At 35.2% G+C, this 18,183-nt stretch overlaps 1 pseudogene; it reads right to left on the minus strand.

Moving 5' to 3' along the window:
• Window positions 1–2,779: 2,779 nt before the first annotated feature.
• Window positions 2,780–8,008, minus strand: LOC143570658 (AUGMIN subunit 6-like; annotated as a pseudogene).
• Window positions 8,009–18,183: the final 10,175 nt, after the last annotated feature.

An 18,183-nucleotide genomic window follows, 5' to 3' on the forward strand; every position in this document is an offset into this window, starting at 1 on the left:
TCAATAACCTTTATAACTTGTTTCGGTAAATGATAAGATTTGGCTTTGTTATATAGTCTTAATATACGTTAGGTCGTCGTTATGTTTGCGTACTTTGTTATCCAATAGACACCTACATGTAAAGTGGGTCTACATGCATGTCATATGTCATCAGTATCACTGATATGACACTAGTCGTGGCAGTGGCATGAAAACAGGACATCTCCATTTATTTGTGTGTTTCTCGGGAATGATTAGTCTATATGTTTGCACAACATCATTGTAAGATAGAATAATGCACCAATAATACAAATGATGATTCATAGTTTGGCTTTGTATATGAAATATAATTTGTTTTTTGTGACATTGTGGTTGTGTCATTTATTGGGTGATTACGTTTGTTACACTTTATAATATTATATTATTGCTTTCTTCATATCGACCTAATATCTTTTACTAGTCTTTGCCATGTTTTATATTGTCATTCTAACATGTATTCTAACTTATGATGTTCTTACTTTCTGATAAGCATGATTTTGACTTTTGGTCGTGATTTACTAACTTTAGTTAAAAAAATATTTCTTATAGACGTATATGGAAAAACCGAAGAATTTTGTGTCATCATACACAACACCTTAAATCTTAATGCCACAATTATCCATCTATATTAAGATAGAATGCTGGTGCCGCAAGGCTCTTATTGGGCTATGTGGCGGCACCTCATTCGCTGGTCTGTTTTTTATATATATATACTAGATTTTATCTCTCGTATTACGGATGTTGTTTTACATTATTTGTTTTTAATACATATATATATATATATATATATAAATTTTATTTATTGTAAGAAAGTTAATAATTAATATACTTGAGCTTTGATAATAAAATGGTTTCACAAATAAATGATATGTTATAATCCGGTTTAAAAACTATCTGGGTTTGGTGATACCCATTACCCGTTTATTTTCTTTATTATAAAATTGTTTCTTAATTATAAATAATATCTTTTTTTTATATAAAATAGGATATTAATTTTTAGTATATCCCTATTTTATAGAATTTCATATCAAATATTTGATGAGATTAATTTTTAATATAATGAGATGTTATAACTCGTTTAAGAGCTATCTGAGTTTGGTGAGACCTTTACCCGTGGATTCGGGTCAAATGCGTGAGAAGCCTTCATTAACAAATAAAGCAATCTGATGGCTTGAGAAAATGGTTGTTTTATATTTTTCGTTTTTTAATATTTATTTTTTGGATTTTAATTTTCTTTATTGTAAGAAAGTTAATAATATACTTAAGGTCTGATGATGAAAGGGTTTCATAAATAAATGATATGTTATAACCCGTTTAAAAGCTATCTGGATTTGGTGACCCATGACCCGCTTATGTTTTTTACTATAAAATTGTTTATTAATTATAAATAATATCTTTTTCTTTTTAAATTGGATATTAAATTTTAGTATATCCCTATTTTATAGGATTTTCATATCAAATAATTGGTAAGATTGATTTTTAATTTAATGAGATGTTATAACTCATTTAATAGCTATCTGGTTTTGGTAAGACTCATACCCATGAATTTGGGTTAAATCAATGAGAGACCTTCATTTAAAAATCAAACAATCTGGTGACTTCCATAAAAGGGGGGAGCGACCACATCGCGACACATAGGATTTTAGGGGTTTCATTTATATATATTATATATAGATTTTAGTTTCAGCAACATAACGAACGTAACAGTAACCGACCGAACGGCAATTTTATTCTTTTGTTTTAGTTTTGATATCGTAACTAATGTGACGAAACCGACCGAATTTGCGTAAACTCACCGCCATAAGGCTCTTGTTTAACCAACGTCTGGATTTTACCTACACAAAACTATATTTATTTATACCATTCACATTACAATTTACATTCAAATATATTGAATATTTTACATAAAGTTGCAGTTATTCAATGTATTGACTTATGCACTCATTCATGTGAAACCCACCAACCGTCATCCTTGACCATTTTTGTGGAAACCAAACTCGTAAAAACGTGCAAGTACAATGTTACATTTAAACCATTATTTTTTTAAACTCACATATCCTAATTCATTTTGAAGAATGTATACAAATTTCATAAATTTCCAAGTACGTACACTTAAATTTATAGATTTGTGTTAAGTAAATATTAATCAGATTTTTGAACCCGCCACTCAACCTGCCTATTTTCAAACCTTACCAAATATCAACCACTCAACCATTAATGCATACAAAAGACCAAGCAAGTGGCATAAATGGATACAAAGCTCACTCAATAGACAATAGAAACAAAGAATGGGAATGAATACCATTTCTTTTCTTCTACAATTCTATGAAAGATTAGCCAACAAAAGAATCAATCAGACTTTGCAACTCCAACCTTAACCGGCAGCACCACATTACCAGATGAATTGCTTCCGACATATGTATTAGTTGGTCAACAACATATGTTGACTCGCCACTGCTTTTCATTCTTAATCTCACAAACAACATAAGAACTGGTAGCTAGTGTGTGTATCATATCAGTTATGTGTCATAGCCAGGTGCTCAGGTCCAACCAAGACGGTTGTGTGACACCTGGACAAATTGACTAGCATGAAATAGTTATTATCACCTTCACAATTCACATTGCTAACATGGGCCAAATTGACTAGCGCGTCAAACATATAAACACCATGTATAACTAAATGATAATATCACAACCAAAAACTAGACAAAATATAGAAAACTATATCATCTTGTCAATAGTGCAATACCAGCAACTGCTTTCAAACCATCAATGCCGTTTCAGTTTCTGATAGAGGTGCTGCAAATGAAAATGGTAGAAAATTTTCATATAAGAATTACATCTACTTAATTATTTAGAAATTAGTAGTTCAATTATGGATGGACAGTGTAATAAATGAAGTTTAGCGACAAAGTTTGTAATTTACTCCTGATATTATGAAAACAAAAAATGAGCTATTCATTTTTTCCAATCTTAAAAACTTAAAAATATAAGAAAATGGAATGGTTATTGTTTCACACTCCTCTCACCTTTTAAAACAATATGAACAAATTAGTTATGATTGTTTGTTTATGTGCATGACCTACACACTAGTAGGTAAAGGATACATAATTAAAACATATATGAGCAAATTAGTTTGATGGTTTTACACACACACACACATATATATATATATATATATTTATGTACATATATAATTATATATCTATGTGTGCATGTGTATGTATTTTTCAGAGCAACATACCAAGTAAATCCTCAAATGCCTCATCAGCAAACAGAGAACATCCATCAGAAAAGGAGGTGAAAAGACTTGAGCATGAGTTTCCTCCATATCATAAAATGACAATCGTCCTTCAGAATCTTCATAACTTGAAGCAGCAGCAGGCTTATAACCATTTACCCCATCATACTCGTTCGCCATTTCCACTGGAACATGATTCTCCACCAACATACTGTTTGTTTTAGTTACAAACAACTGTGTACTTCTCAATGAAGTAGGTTTCTTTTCTGGGCCCATACGAGAAAACCCGGTTCCTGATAGGGGAACAAAGAAATGTTCAGATCCATCATCAGAGTGATTATCTTGTTGTAATTGGCCCCTAATGCTGGCCCGTGTTGCCAAAGCTGCTTCTCTCGCAGATTTCTTTAAGTTGCGAATATAATTATTATTCTCAATGTCTGCAAAAGATGAGAACTGTAATTAAAAGTAAAGCTTCAAAACAAAAAAAGTATACAAGAGGGAGAGACCATATTAACCTGTGTCTGGTGTATTTACTTGGTTACTTGATACAGTTTGTTCGTGAGGTAACTTTTCATATACATATTCTAATTGGTTAGTATGAACTTGAGCCTGTCTCTTGTTAAAATTCCCACTTTCGGCAGTTGTATTTGGTGTCAAACTAAATAGTGGTGGTAGTTTTAAAGCAGCAGTGCTAGATGAAACTTTATCAATATAAACGGATGATAATCTTAAAGCAACATCTGTGACCTCACTGCTGCTGCTTTCCTGGACATTGAATGTGTTTTTTAGTACTTGAAAGATCATTTTGAGTGTTTGGTGATCACAAAATTACATTGATAATAATAATAATAATAATAATAATAATAATAAAAATAATAATAAAAATGAATGATATAACCACCATCGACCTCCCAGTGCTTTGTGCTTGAACAGGCGAGGAGGATCTACCATCATGATTTGTCACTTGAGGAAGGTTAGTTGAGAGACTGTTGACTTCTTCAGTCAGCTCTGATATGGTGGATTATATAAGTTAGTTGAGAGACTGTTGACTTCTTCAGTCAGCTCTGATATTGAACTTCAGTCAGCTCTGATATTGAACTTTGTGCCCTGCTTGCGGTGCGCGCATATAATGTATATATGTGTGAACCCTCGGGTGGGCAAAAGTAAAATTGCACTAATTTTGACGTTATTTTACTAATCTCGTGAAAATAACGTTAAAAGTGATGGAAGGTTAATCAGGCATCATGTGGTGGCGTTGATAGTCGAAAGACAAGGGTACATGCACCAATCAGCCAGCGTCCCGATGATTGAGTGCTATGTGCCTTATGTCCAAGGCTTGATGCAAAACTAGTATAGAGCCGGGGGTCTCACCGGAAGCAGCCTCTCTATCCCCATGGGGTAGAGGTAAGGCTGTCTACATCTTACCCTCCTCAGACCCTACCATAGCTTTGCTATTGGTGGGATATACTGAGTACGATGATGATGATGATTACTGGTGGAACACTTTTTAATTGATTATGTAAAACCTGCCAAAATGATTAAATAATTTGTTTGAAATACAAAGATAAAAAATGAGAAAAGCAAATAACTTGATTAAACAAAAATATATAAATTATAAAAAAATATATATATCTTTTATAAAATAAATAAATTGATTTAACTAATTAATACAGAAAAGAATTGTAAAAATTACACCTATTGTCCTTTGGTTGTAAGGGAAAAATGGTCTTTTTTTAACTAACAAAATATGTTAACCACTAAATGACGAAAAGTGTGAGAACATATGAACTTCAAGGATGTTATTTGTACTTATGAGTTATGAAGTTAAAGGACACAATATGCCAGTTATCCTTTTCATAAAGAACTAAAACTGTAAGTTAGCCTTTATAATTTTACCAGGAGCTGCTACACCAACAGAAACATAACGAATCCGTGTATAATTACAATTTTAGGTGTAACAGCAAGATGACAACGGGGTAAAATTGTGAATACAGATCTTAACTTTAAAATTTTGGTAATCATGGTAAGGATAAAAAACATGTGTTCCTGAAATCTTTAGTTTTATTTGAAAGTAAATATAGTAAAGAGGTTTACATGCCTGTATACTAGCTAAAAGTTGTCTATGCTCAGCAAGTGATGCACCTAATGATTCAGCGTGGCCACTTGTACCACCATCATTTGCACCTCTGAGAAGATCTGGACCTTCACCATCATTTGCCTTTGCCTATAATAATATCAAACATTACAACATCGAATGCATTATTGTTTTTAATCAAATAGATGAATCTCCAAATAGGTCCATAAAATAAGAATACCAGATGAAGTGTCTGTTTAAGTATACGCTGCTGGGCATGTGTCCATCGCCTTATAACTTCTGCAATATCAACTGTGGGCGGACCTCTTCCGCTTCTATCAGTTTTTTCATCTGAAGAATTTATCATATCATATTCTGTATTTATTTTCATTTGTGATCTATTACTTTGTTCTTTATCTACATTACCAGATGAGCTGCCTTCATCCATAGCTGCAAGAAGAGTTGAACCCGAAATACGGTATCTGACAAACAAACATACTAAATATATAAATACACCCCACTAACAGAGCCCGGAACGAGTAACTTATAAGTCATAAAAAGTTAAGATTTGGTTTTCAATAGATGATTACCGATGCTCCCGGTGTGCTATCAGGTCCTCAATTGGCCCTGAGGCAAGAACTTCGTGTTGACCTACAGGTCAAAATAGTTATAGAAATCCAATTACTTCACAGCTACAGATAATTATGTGATCGTGCAATAAATGTGGTGCATAAACCTAACTAAAATGCTCACAACCACAGGTAATTATGTCATCATGCAATAAATGTGGTAATTAAAATGTTCACATTAAACTTTATTTCAACTATACACATTAAAAAGGTACTGCTTTAATGATATATAAGATACAAAACCTCTGACCACAATAACAAGGTGATAAATCCAAATGATAATTTATCAAATTATAAAAAAATATATATTTCTTACTTTTACGGGACAATAAAGAATCCCATAAATGAGTAGCTCTCTGAACAAGATGAGAATTTTGACTTGAGCTATATACTAGTTCATCCCATGGTTCACCTTCCGTCTTTACTTTGTTCCTCAAGTCATGCAACTTTTCCAACTCTTGTTGCAAATATGCCTGAGCTTCAAATATTACAAAGAAAGATTATGCGCTGCAAATAATCTTTAATTGGTGACGTATAGAAACAGTCATACCACTTCAGCACAAAGACCACGATACTCTGCTGTCATTTCATGAGCCGAGCTCGACCACATAGCCTGTCTCTGCACTGCTGTCTCGGCATTTTTTAGAAACTTTCTTCTCTCTAGTGCTATTCTAGCCTGTTCTAACAGACTAACAGTGTTAAGTTTGTTCTTATTCCATAAAAATAACAATGTACCTTTGTTACAGGAAGAAGTGCAGCTGCGTGTGAGAAAGCTACATCGGTCAATGACGCAGGAAGTGGATTTGAGGCTACATCTGCTGCATATGTTCGCCTATGAACTTCTCTTAAAGCATGCAAAGAAAGTTGCCACAATAGTTCCACAAATCTGTTACCATATACCATATCAAATTATTATTACCGGCTTCAATCTACCTCGCTATGCAGTTAATATCGCCGATATACCGGTTATTGGTCCCCAAGCAAAATATCAGTTCAAATATCGGTATCGATATATCGGCGATATTGACTGATATTTTGGATGCCTTGGTTGATGTGGACTCGGAGGAAGATTTCATGGCTTACGATTAGATCATGTTTAAAATATTAACGCTTTTGAGTTTTGACTTTTGAAATTACTATTAAATTATATATGTTTACAGTTTTATACATGTATGCATATAAATTCTGCATAATATTAAAATTTTGACCGATATTCGATTTTTTACCGCATTAATTGCATAGCTACCTAGGATACGTAACTTTTTATTAATTCATACAATATACAGGTCAGATGCTTAAGGTAAAATCTGCTTGTAGTGATGTATAGGCTATAGCAATTACATATGTTCTTTTCATTGCAATCTTATACTTTAGATATAGATAAAATCTCCTATACTACAAATTGTATCCTATATTTTGTGCATTTTCTAATTATTACAGATAACACAGCAGCATTGTGCATATAATCACATCTAAGCAGATTATTACTGCATGCATATAGGCATTCATTAAGAGACAAAAGCGAAAACCTAGGTCCACAACATGTAGCGAGCAACGAAACTCTCGAGTTACTTCTCGGAAGCGCTCCTTGCGATTCAAGCTCGCTTATGATGCTATGCACAACCTGATAACAAACAAAAGCCCTAACATCAAACCTACTCTTCAAAATTGAAACTGAAATTGAATAAATCATAATCCTGAACTGAATACCTTCCGGAACTCGCGAGATTGAGTAGAATCAAATATCGGCCAGACTTTATCAAATTCCTATAAGATCAATCAATCGATTAGTCAGATTGTAACAGCTACGTAAAATGTAGTTAAAATGAGAAGCGTACTTTTGGACCTCTGAGAGATGATAATATGAAGTACAGAAGCTGTTCGCCTAACTTAGGGTTGGAGTGCTTGAATAACCCGACCCGAGGTGTACCGTTATTTGCTCCGACGCCGATGATTAACGGATCGATCCCTAAAATCAAGCAGTTTGTGTACATAGCATTCTCTAGCTCTGCATCTCTATCCTTTTCTCGGTCCATCGTCATTAACCGTAAGCCTTTGTTCTGCTCTCTCTCTCTCTCTCTCTCTATAGATTTGAATTTTGATAGGTACCTGGTTTTCTGGTGCTTTTGAAATATGAACAGTGTTTATGGTGGGTCCGGCTTGTCAAGTTTGATTGTGCGGGACAGGAGAATTTCAAATGAGTCGCTATTGTTCCAACACGAGTTCGGATGGGTGCTCGCGAGTCTCGGCTTACAGCTCGCTCGAACCTCTTTCAGGTTCAGGGAAAACTCGTAAATATTGATCAGTTTAAAACTGAGCCGGCTTGGTTTGGGTCGCTCTTTAGCTAGTCTCGGTTTGACTCATATTATATATTTCATTGTTAGGGATTTTAACATATTTTCTATTACTAAACACCATAAATTACATATTTCCATAATCCAACAAAAACAACAACAATACCCAGTAATAATCCTACCAATAGTGGAGCTATTAGTAGGGTCTAGAGAGGGTGGGATGTAGGCAAACATACCACTATCCAAAAGGGATAAAGATGTTGCTTCCAATAAAACCCCCGACACTAATCAAGACTTGCATCAAAAAGCATAGCATACAAATATATAGTGCTCGCGTGCTAGTAGTGATGGTTTTAAAAAACACATGATTTAATTACACATATCCCTTTTTTATATCCAATTATCAACTTACCTTTATTTAATTAAAAAACAAAATAACTTCATCAGATCATCTTCTCCGGTAGTCCAGTCTACTTTGACAATATCAATTCTTTGGCGAATTTCTGGCCACTTCATCACCGCCAGCAAACCCTAATTCCATCTCCTGCCTCCTCTACGGCCTCTCCTCTAAATTCCACCATCTCCTTCCACGTTACCCCATTGGCGCTGATTCCCCTACCCTGCAACTCCCAAACCCTAATTTCCTTAGCTTCACCTCCAACCATAAAAAACAATTTGTAGATCCAAACAGCTAGGAGTGGCAAATGGGTTGGGTCGGGTTGAAACGGGTCATGGGTCAGAACGGGTTAGGGTCGAAACGGATCAACTAAAAAAAGGGTTGTTTTGGTTTGGGTCGGAACGGGTTATGGTCAAAATGTTTGGGTCAATACGGGTCCGAGTCGGAATGGGTCAAGGTCGGAACGGGTCAAAACAGGTTTCAAATCGGTTTTTTTTTTTAAGAACGAGGGGCAAAGGCAGAAACGTTTTTTTTTTTACATTTTTCGTTTTTAATTTATATTTGAGTTATGGTTTTTTATTAATTTTTTTGAATTTTTTTTGGAGGGGTTTAATTGTTAATAAAAACCCCTCCAAAAAATATAATAAAAAACCATAACTCAAAATATAAATAAAAAATGAAAAATGTAAAAAAGCTAAAACGTTTCCTCCGTTGCTCTCATTCTTCAAAAAAAATGAGAAATGAACTGAAACCGAAAGTCGATGAAAATGAAACATAAACCAAAATTGAACAGAATTGATCAAAACCGAAAAAATCAATCAAAACGAAACTAAAAAACTGAAACCGAACAGAAATGAAACTGAAAAAACCGACTACAACGAAACAAAAGGCCGAAAACGAATCCGAAACCGACCAAAAACAAACAAAAGAAATCGAAACCCAACCCGTCCAGTGCTCCGAAACCGACCAAAAAGAAACAAAGGAAACCGAAACCCAACCCGTCCAGTGCAAAAACTCGTGTTGGCTCGAAACCTAAACCGAACTCGTTCCAATCCAAAACCCGTTTCAACCCGAGCTTGCCACTTTTCCTTAAGACACTAACCCATATCGACCCATTTCTTTAAATTTGTCGACCCATTTTGACCCGAAAATAAAAAGGTGAAATTTCAAGTGACCCTTTTTGACCCATCTTATTAAAATTCATGACCCAAACCAACCCATATGATTTTTAAAACAACCCAAATTAACCCATTTGAAAAGGTTTGGGTAAGATTGCCACCCCTACAAACAGCTGCTTGAATCTTGAGGTTAGCTGTTTAGGGGGGTTTCTTCATATTTGAAAACATAGTTATGGTGGTGGTAGCCGGATATGAGATTAAGCAAACCGGCAAGACGAGTTGGGGGTGGTGGTGGGCTGTGTGTGCTGGTGAACAAATCGATACTCATGTTAATTATTGTCATAGCACCTGACCCTATACCCTGGGAGGGGAGCCACGAACATCGAGTGGTGATATCAGTATTTATTAAAATAATTTGCAGTGGAATATTTCATCAGGACTGTAGTTAGGAAAAATTATCAGAGTTAATAAAAAACCATGATTCTTATTTCATAAAGTGGGAATAAAACCCCTTTTTATACAAACATAAATTTTATAGGGATAAACCCTAATTTACAAAACACATTTCTTGATTCTGGTAACAAACCACTTATTTAAGCTGGAAGCTTACAAGCATCATTCTTTTGTCTAACAAGTGACTTGAAAAATGTTTAAAAATATTTGATCAGTAGCTTATACTGGTGAGTACATTCATTTATAAATGACACATTTTACAGTTACAACATTAAGATGTTTTTACATCTGTCTGTTTACAAATTACCGAAAGGTACTTGTCACTCGACCGTATCTGTAGCTGTGGTCATATTACTTATTGGCTAACACTTGTCCAATAAGTAACGTGTAATAACTCAGTAGGCAAGCCTTATATACAAAACTTCACAATACCAGTAGTAACCATCCCGTAAGTCTACAGAGACTTAATTACTGTAGTGTAATTAAAATCATTTGAAAACATTTGGACTATCTGGCATGAGCTTTATAAGTTTAAAAATTATCATGACAGTATTGGAAAACTAGTTTTCTCACGCACATGTGAGTTTCACAAAAACTCGAATGTCTCACCTTAAATGTTTACAGTTAACGAGCTTCCTGATATTAAGCACAATGTAGTATATCTAAGTTAGTATAAACCTCATAATCATAACAATAATCACGAGACTAGAAATTTTACAAGATGGCACAATGCCTTACCTTGTTCGGGCTGAGTCTTTGGATTCGCGTATAAAAGTTTCATTCGATTAAAAAGGGTATCATTACGGATACTCGAGGGTATTACACTAACACCTTATATAAGAGAAAACGCGAGAGAATCATGTGAATGAACGAATAATGAAGTCTGGATTTCAACCCTTATTTATAATTGAAACTGGGTTTGTTCACGTAGCGTGAAGTGATCATAGCGTCGTCGAGTCAGCCTAGCTATGCCATGTGGTAGACAACGTGTTATTTTTGCGTGACTATCACGTCGCGTAGCGCGAAGGGTTCTTCGCATAGCACGAAGGATAAAAGATTTATGGATAACTCATAATGTTTCACGTAGCCAAATAGACTTGACTTCACTCCTTCGCGTAGCACGAAGGAACTAGTTTTCAAAAACACTAAGTTTTAAATGAGCATACAATACTATAAGGATGGTGAAAAATATAATTGCATAGAAATGATCACATAAAATACATGAAACAAAAATTGAGATTAATTAACATTATAAAAAATATATAAATAGATAAAAACAAAACCGAAAATTTAAAACGGGTCGGGTTTTCGGGTTTGAAACTTACCAAATGGTACATCATGTCTCTAACTTACGCAAACGTTTGGCTGGCGAAGCTTTAGCTATGCCTTTAAAAGACGTTGAAATTAACGAAAATTTAAAGTTTATAGAACAACCTTTACAAGTTGAATATTTTAAGATTAAGAAAACTAAACGGCGAAAACTAAAGTTAGTCAAGATAAAATGGAACTCCCGAAGAGGACCATAATTTACTTGGTAATTAGAATCAATGATGAGAAAGAAATACCCACATCTGTTTTAGCGAATCTCGAGGATGAGATTCATTTCAAGGTGGGGAGGATGTAACATCCCCAAATTTCAGTCCAAATTTGACAAATTTATGAAGATGAAGGACCAAAAATATACATAAGATAAGTAATGAGAAATCTTATGTTAAGGAGATAGGGAAGTTCACACCACATAGAAGGAAGAAAGAAAGTGGAAGCATTCCACATGGGTATAAATAGGAAAAAGATATTTCCTCCCACATTGGAAAATTATAAAACTTGGAAGCTCTTTACAAGATAAAGAATTTCCAAAGTAATATTCTTATATGCCAAGATGCAACCCCAGTGGTCCTAGCGGAAGGTGCGAAGCACCAGACTGCGCACAGCGCACGGGCTCGGACGATGGACACAATGTGGCGCTTTGATGGTGCACTTTGCACTTCGCACGCTCACATTGTGGCGCTTTGATGGCGCACTTTGCACTTCGTACACTCGCATTATGGCGCGTTGATTGCGCACTTTTCACTTCACACGCTCGCATCGTCGCAAGCCGCTTGAGATCCGCGTTAGTATTTTTGGACGATGGAAGTTAGATCAAGACGTGACGAGCCACCAAAGTCCAAGGACTAAAAATGAAAATTATGAAATTTAAGTTCCTTCGCACGATGCGAAGGGAAATAAGTAAAAAGCTTCGCGCTACGCGAAGTAGCCATAAAGTAATCAAACCGTTGAACGACATGTGGCAACACGTCATAGGATGTGTGTCACCACGTGGTGACATGTGGCAAGCCTAGTTGTCAACTCACCTGACCTAGGAGCCTACTTCACGCGAAGCGAAGGGTTGCTTGGCGCTACGTGAATGACAAGAGAAACCTAAGGCGGTTAACTAGTGGTTCACGCTACGCGAACAAACCAAAAGGAATTTCTTTGCGCTACGCGAAGGAGTACGTTTTCTGCCTATAAATAGATGGTCATGGGGTGAAACCCCATTACTCCGACACAACTTACATACACATATAGCCTCGTAAAACATACTGTCATCCGACGCGCCCGTTATGTCAAAATACGTGCAAGTAGTACAACCTCTGTCAGTTTATTCTTTTGATTATCTGACGATAAGTAGAAGTGTTGCCCGGTGTCACACCCCAACCTAAGGCGAAAATGTCGGGGCGTGATCCGATTGCTCACAGCTCAAAGATACTATCATAATATAAAAGTTAATATGTATTTAATTATTTTATTTCAACTGCACACACAATATCCCAATACAACGAAACAATTCAAATAATTAAATATAACAAATTTAAACTTATGTTTGTCTTTATTAAAACCCTAAGGTCTTTCTAAATGTCCATACTTCAACTTCAATTCAATAGCAACATACATATGAGTAGATAACAGAGTTTGTCAACAATACATGTTGAGTGAGTTTACCACCGGTATTGCAATAAAATAATGTTTAATATAATAAATAACAGAAATAAGCAAAACGTAATAAATGCGGTAATGAAATCAAACCATGAGCAAATAAGTTGTCAATTAAACCATTTCCAAGCTAATCGAGCGCCGGTAAATCAACCATAAGCAAATAATAATAAGACCGTTGCCAAGCGAATCAGGCGGTGGTCAATAATAATGAGAACCCAATACATGGGTATATGCGGGACATCTTCGAGTACGAATGCGCACATAAACAAGTAAGCACATAACAAGTATATTTGATTAATCACACACAATTACACGTTTGCTATTGTTTGAGATATATATATATATATATGTGTGTGTGTGTGTGTGTGTGTGTGTAATATGATATACGTATATGTCCCCAAAACATTTTATAAAACTGAGTAAAATAGGGAATGATAAAACTCACTTTAGATTAATGACAAGCGATTAATATGTGCGATTAAACGAGATAACGAATAAGCGAGTTGTTCACTACACGTCAAACGATATAAACAATCAGAATCTAAATCTTTTAGATATGATAATATAGATAAAAACAAACTCTTTGCCGCTGGAATCAACCCAAACGGACCTTTAGGACTCAAGTTATGTTATATTTAAGATTTAAGCGAGCTGGTACTGACCAGAATCCAAACAGCGAGTCGGAAGTCGGGTTTTGATCATTAGCCTTAAAACTTCATTACAAGAATAAAAGTCTTCTGGACTGAACGTTGAATCCGACCAGAAGTATGAGAAAACGGATAGTCAAAGTTATTGACTATTTTGCCCTTAAACGGGTTTGACTCTAATTGACCCGTCAATACTCCTCAATCTCGGAAATTGGTTGAGGGTTATCGACAAGTGAGTATTAATGAACGTTTGATCAGTTAACAACTTACCCGTATTATGCTTAGATTAACAGAAAATCAAGGTCAAAGATGATAGAACCGGTAAAGTCAAACTGCAACTTCAATACTTCATGTAAATGAGCAAAAACGAGCAAACGAACGTCGGTTGATGATAGGTGACGGCTGAGAATGCTTAGTTGTAGTAAACTTTAGGGTTTGGAATTATGATGTGTTTATATAGGGGTTAATCAGCTTGTTGGACAAGAAACAGGTCAATTTTGGTAACTAAATCAAGCAATTAAGAACGAAATCGGGTCATATAATCATTGATATATTAACCAAATCACTGATTATGAACCAAGACATCATTACACGCTAAATATAATAACTTGTGGCTCAATTTTCGTGATTTAGGGTTGATTTAGGAAAGATTTAGCATTAAACGAAGATCACGAACTATTTGACTGATCTGGTGACATCTTCGCGCCGCGCTAAGGTGCAAAGCTGACATCTTCGCACCGCGTGAAGGTGCAGCTTCACCATACTTTCAACTTTTGACAGTTTTAGTCCCTGTAGCTCCAAAAACGCATTTTTAAGCCGTTTTAAGCGATTTAAGAGTTTCTATGGGCTATTTGGTACTAATGAAAGTTAAGGAATTATAAACTACGATAAAAATAATTATTTCAATAATAATAGCATAACTTTATTTATGAAAAAGATCTGAATAAGGTTCGTAACCCGATAAACGAATACAAATATGAGTACGGAGAAACCCGAAATGTTACACCCGGTAGGCCTGTAAATGTACCGAACCTCCAGTGAACTATTCATGAACCGTTCGGCGGGAAGTTCGTCTATGTTCGTTTATTTAATAAATTAACGAACATGAACAAAAAAATTTGTGTTCGTTTAATTAAACGAACGAACATGAACACATGTTCCGTTCGTTCATTTATGTTCTTGAACGTTTGTTTATGTCTATTTATTTATGTTCATTTATGTATTAATAGAATATAATTAAATATTATCTAGATTAATATTTGGTTTTCTTGTAAAACATTTGATCTAAATTAATATTTACTTTTCTTTTACTTGGTATAAAAAATTACAGCAAATGAGTCGTTGGCGGGGGGGGGGGGGGGGTGGAACCTTTTACTTTTATAATACATTCTGTTGAAACCGGCGCCACCGGTATTTGGTTAGTTGATTGGGTCAAGTACGTACATATATATATATATGCGGCATTGGGTATTCAGTCGCGTCAAGTTCTCATCCACATATCCAATAATTAAAAGGCTCACAAGTAAACACAAGCGACTGTGTTAGTTATAGTTCAAATTTATCAAACTTAAACTCGTTGTTAGCTATTATCATATCATGGGTACCGTCATCGACTCTCATTTCTTGGCGCTCACGGCAATCGTCACTGTAATTATTAATATTAATTATCTATCTATATCTCTGCCCTATTCTAATCATAATATAATAATTCTATCATCTTCTAATTATTGTTATAGATTGGTTACCAGTTGCTGTTCTTCATAATCACAGCACTCCTCAAATTCGATAAAGTTACTGATTTTGCTGATACGCACGTTTAGAATAATCACTTTTAATTAGTAGCAGTAGCGGGATACAAGTCAAAGTTAAGATTCATTCATATATTAGGCACATAATTAGATGTTGCAACAGCCATAAGCTATTGACTATTGTGTTGTAGTTACCATTCTTGTAACAATATGTAAATTTCTATTTTTTTTTTAAGAATTCTTTAGGTTGTTAACCATTTTTAGTAATGTGTACGAAGAGAGTTGAGTCACTAGGTGTTTTGGAAATATAATTAGCCTTTTATCATTAGGGTAAAATGGCTCTGGATCAATTATTTAATGGTAACATAATTAGCTTTTGATTAAGAGTGTAAACTAATAGATATCATAAGGTAGTTTATTAAAAAAAAAATGCACGTATGCACCAGCAGCACCACAAATTTTGTGGGCCTCAAAAGTCCGCCCTCATAAAGGGGTCACAAGTTTGTTTTCTTTTATTTATTTTTGTTTTTTTTTTTAATTTATTGCGTGGTCCAAACCCAGTACTAGGCTCTTGAACCGTTAGTCATATTCAGTCTATTCACATAATATCTAAGAAAATGCAACAATTTCATTTGAAAACCTTGTATAACTTAACTTCTAATTAAGAAAATATCATAACATTATTATATAATTAAATTTTGTCAACTTCTAATTGAAATACAACTTAATAACTTATATCTAGATTATCATGAACGTTCGCGAACGACTTTATTTACCATCATTTTGAATTTGCATAATCAAGTTATTTCTGAATTCCTAAATCCTTAGTTTATACGGTAGTCGGTCTTATATCTCTACGAAATATTTAAGGTTTGAATATTAGATTGTTATATTGTTATACTGAAATACAACATGTCTATGTTTTTATGTTTTTATGTTTATTTAATTGGAACTCCTATATGGCTAATTGGCTATATGTCATTGATATCAAATTTCACTCTAGTGGTTCATGTCGTAAAATATATGTTTGACTTTTCTATTTAATTCGTAGTTTGTTTTTAAAACTAAATTTGCAATTGTAATATATATAAGTACATATATTAAGATTTATTTTCGTTTACTCATTATCTACGTTTCCCATGTGAAACTATACATGATCACTGTGAGATTTGCATATACACATGTGAATTATCGACATGCTAGATTAGGCTGTCCTGGGCACCCTTTGGGTAGCCTTCGGTTTCAATCGAGTAACACCTCCAAAACACCCCTATAATCAGGTTGGGGTATCTGTTTTTTTTAGGGAGGGGGGGACGACACTCAACTAATGACATTTAAGTTTTTAGGAGATATTCACGTATAGACATTTCTCTACATAATTCTCCATATACTCCTGATACCCTCGAACTCTCTTTAATGATCCCTTGTGTAAGGTATTAAACAGAGTCCGGTACGTAGCGAAAACACAAACACACACACGCACAAACGAAAGCAATAAATAAAAGACACGAGATTTTACGTGGTTCGGTCAAGGCGACCTACATCCACGGGCTGCAACTAGGGTATTTTTATTAAGCACGGTATAAAGATTACAATACATGACCATGATATATATAGAGAACAATTAGGTTTAATAGAGTAGGGACCAAGAACAGGCATCCTCCATAATTAAACTGGCCGCTCCCTTTTGTCTTCTAATCGTCAACCAACGAGCCCGGCCCAAAGGCCTTCACTAATCCTAACAATCTCCCACTTGAAAGCCTTGCGATAAACTCCAACCTGCCATTCACATATAAAGCAACCCGGTCGTCAGTAATATCAATAATCTTATTGCCAAGTCTTCCAAACTTCCAGTTCCCATAAACAAGCTAAGACTTATCCCCTAGTTGCAGCAACCCCCTTCAACATCAAGTACCAAAAGGGCCAGTTGAAGCTCCACCAAGCTCCAACTCATCATCCAAAACTGATCCGTCCTCTTTCTCAACTGATACGCACAATCCGCCAGTTCCAGAGATAACCCGAGAACCACTACCACCCTCTTCTTTTAGCAAGAGTTCTGTATGAGAGATTTTTTTTAATCGGAATAACGGTCTTCAAAACCCAACGTTGTTTTGTAACTATTCCCGGAACACAACCCGCACTCCCACTGTCACCAAACCCCTGACCTGTTTTAGACCTCCGACGCCACTCAGCTTGAATCACCTTGGCATAAGGCTCCACTCTTGCAAATTGACCCTTATTTTGCCCCTTCGACTCAGCACCCGACTTTGTTTTGAGGGACGGTCATATTTCCCTTAGTAGGCACCTCTACCATGTATAATGAACCACACATGTTTCCATGAGCAATAACCAGACTACCTTTAGTTACCTTCCAAAGATGAATTGTTACCTTGTTGATAGGGTTGAGCAACGCAGCGGATGGTAATGGCTGGTGGTCTCCGGTGGAAACAGGGGCGCAAGTGAGGTGAGGTAACATATTTATTAGTTTCTAAAATCCAAAACCCTAATCAATCCCCGTTTTTTTTATGCTGTTGTTTAAACAAGTTTTTATTTTTACAAATAGCCCCCTCCAATTTTAAGTTTGTAAAAAC

The sequence above is a fragment of the Bidens hawaiensis genome, unplaced genomic scaffold (genome assembly GCF_021521415.1).
Source record: "Bidens hawaiensis isolate Kalapana, Puna unplaced genomic scaffold, B.hawaiensis_p1.1 tig00025014_1, whole genome shotgun sequence".
NCBI classification, from domain to species: Eukaryota; Viridiplantae; Streptophyta; class Magnoliopsida; order Asterales; family Asteraceae; genus Bidens; species Bidens hawaiensis.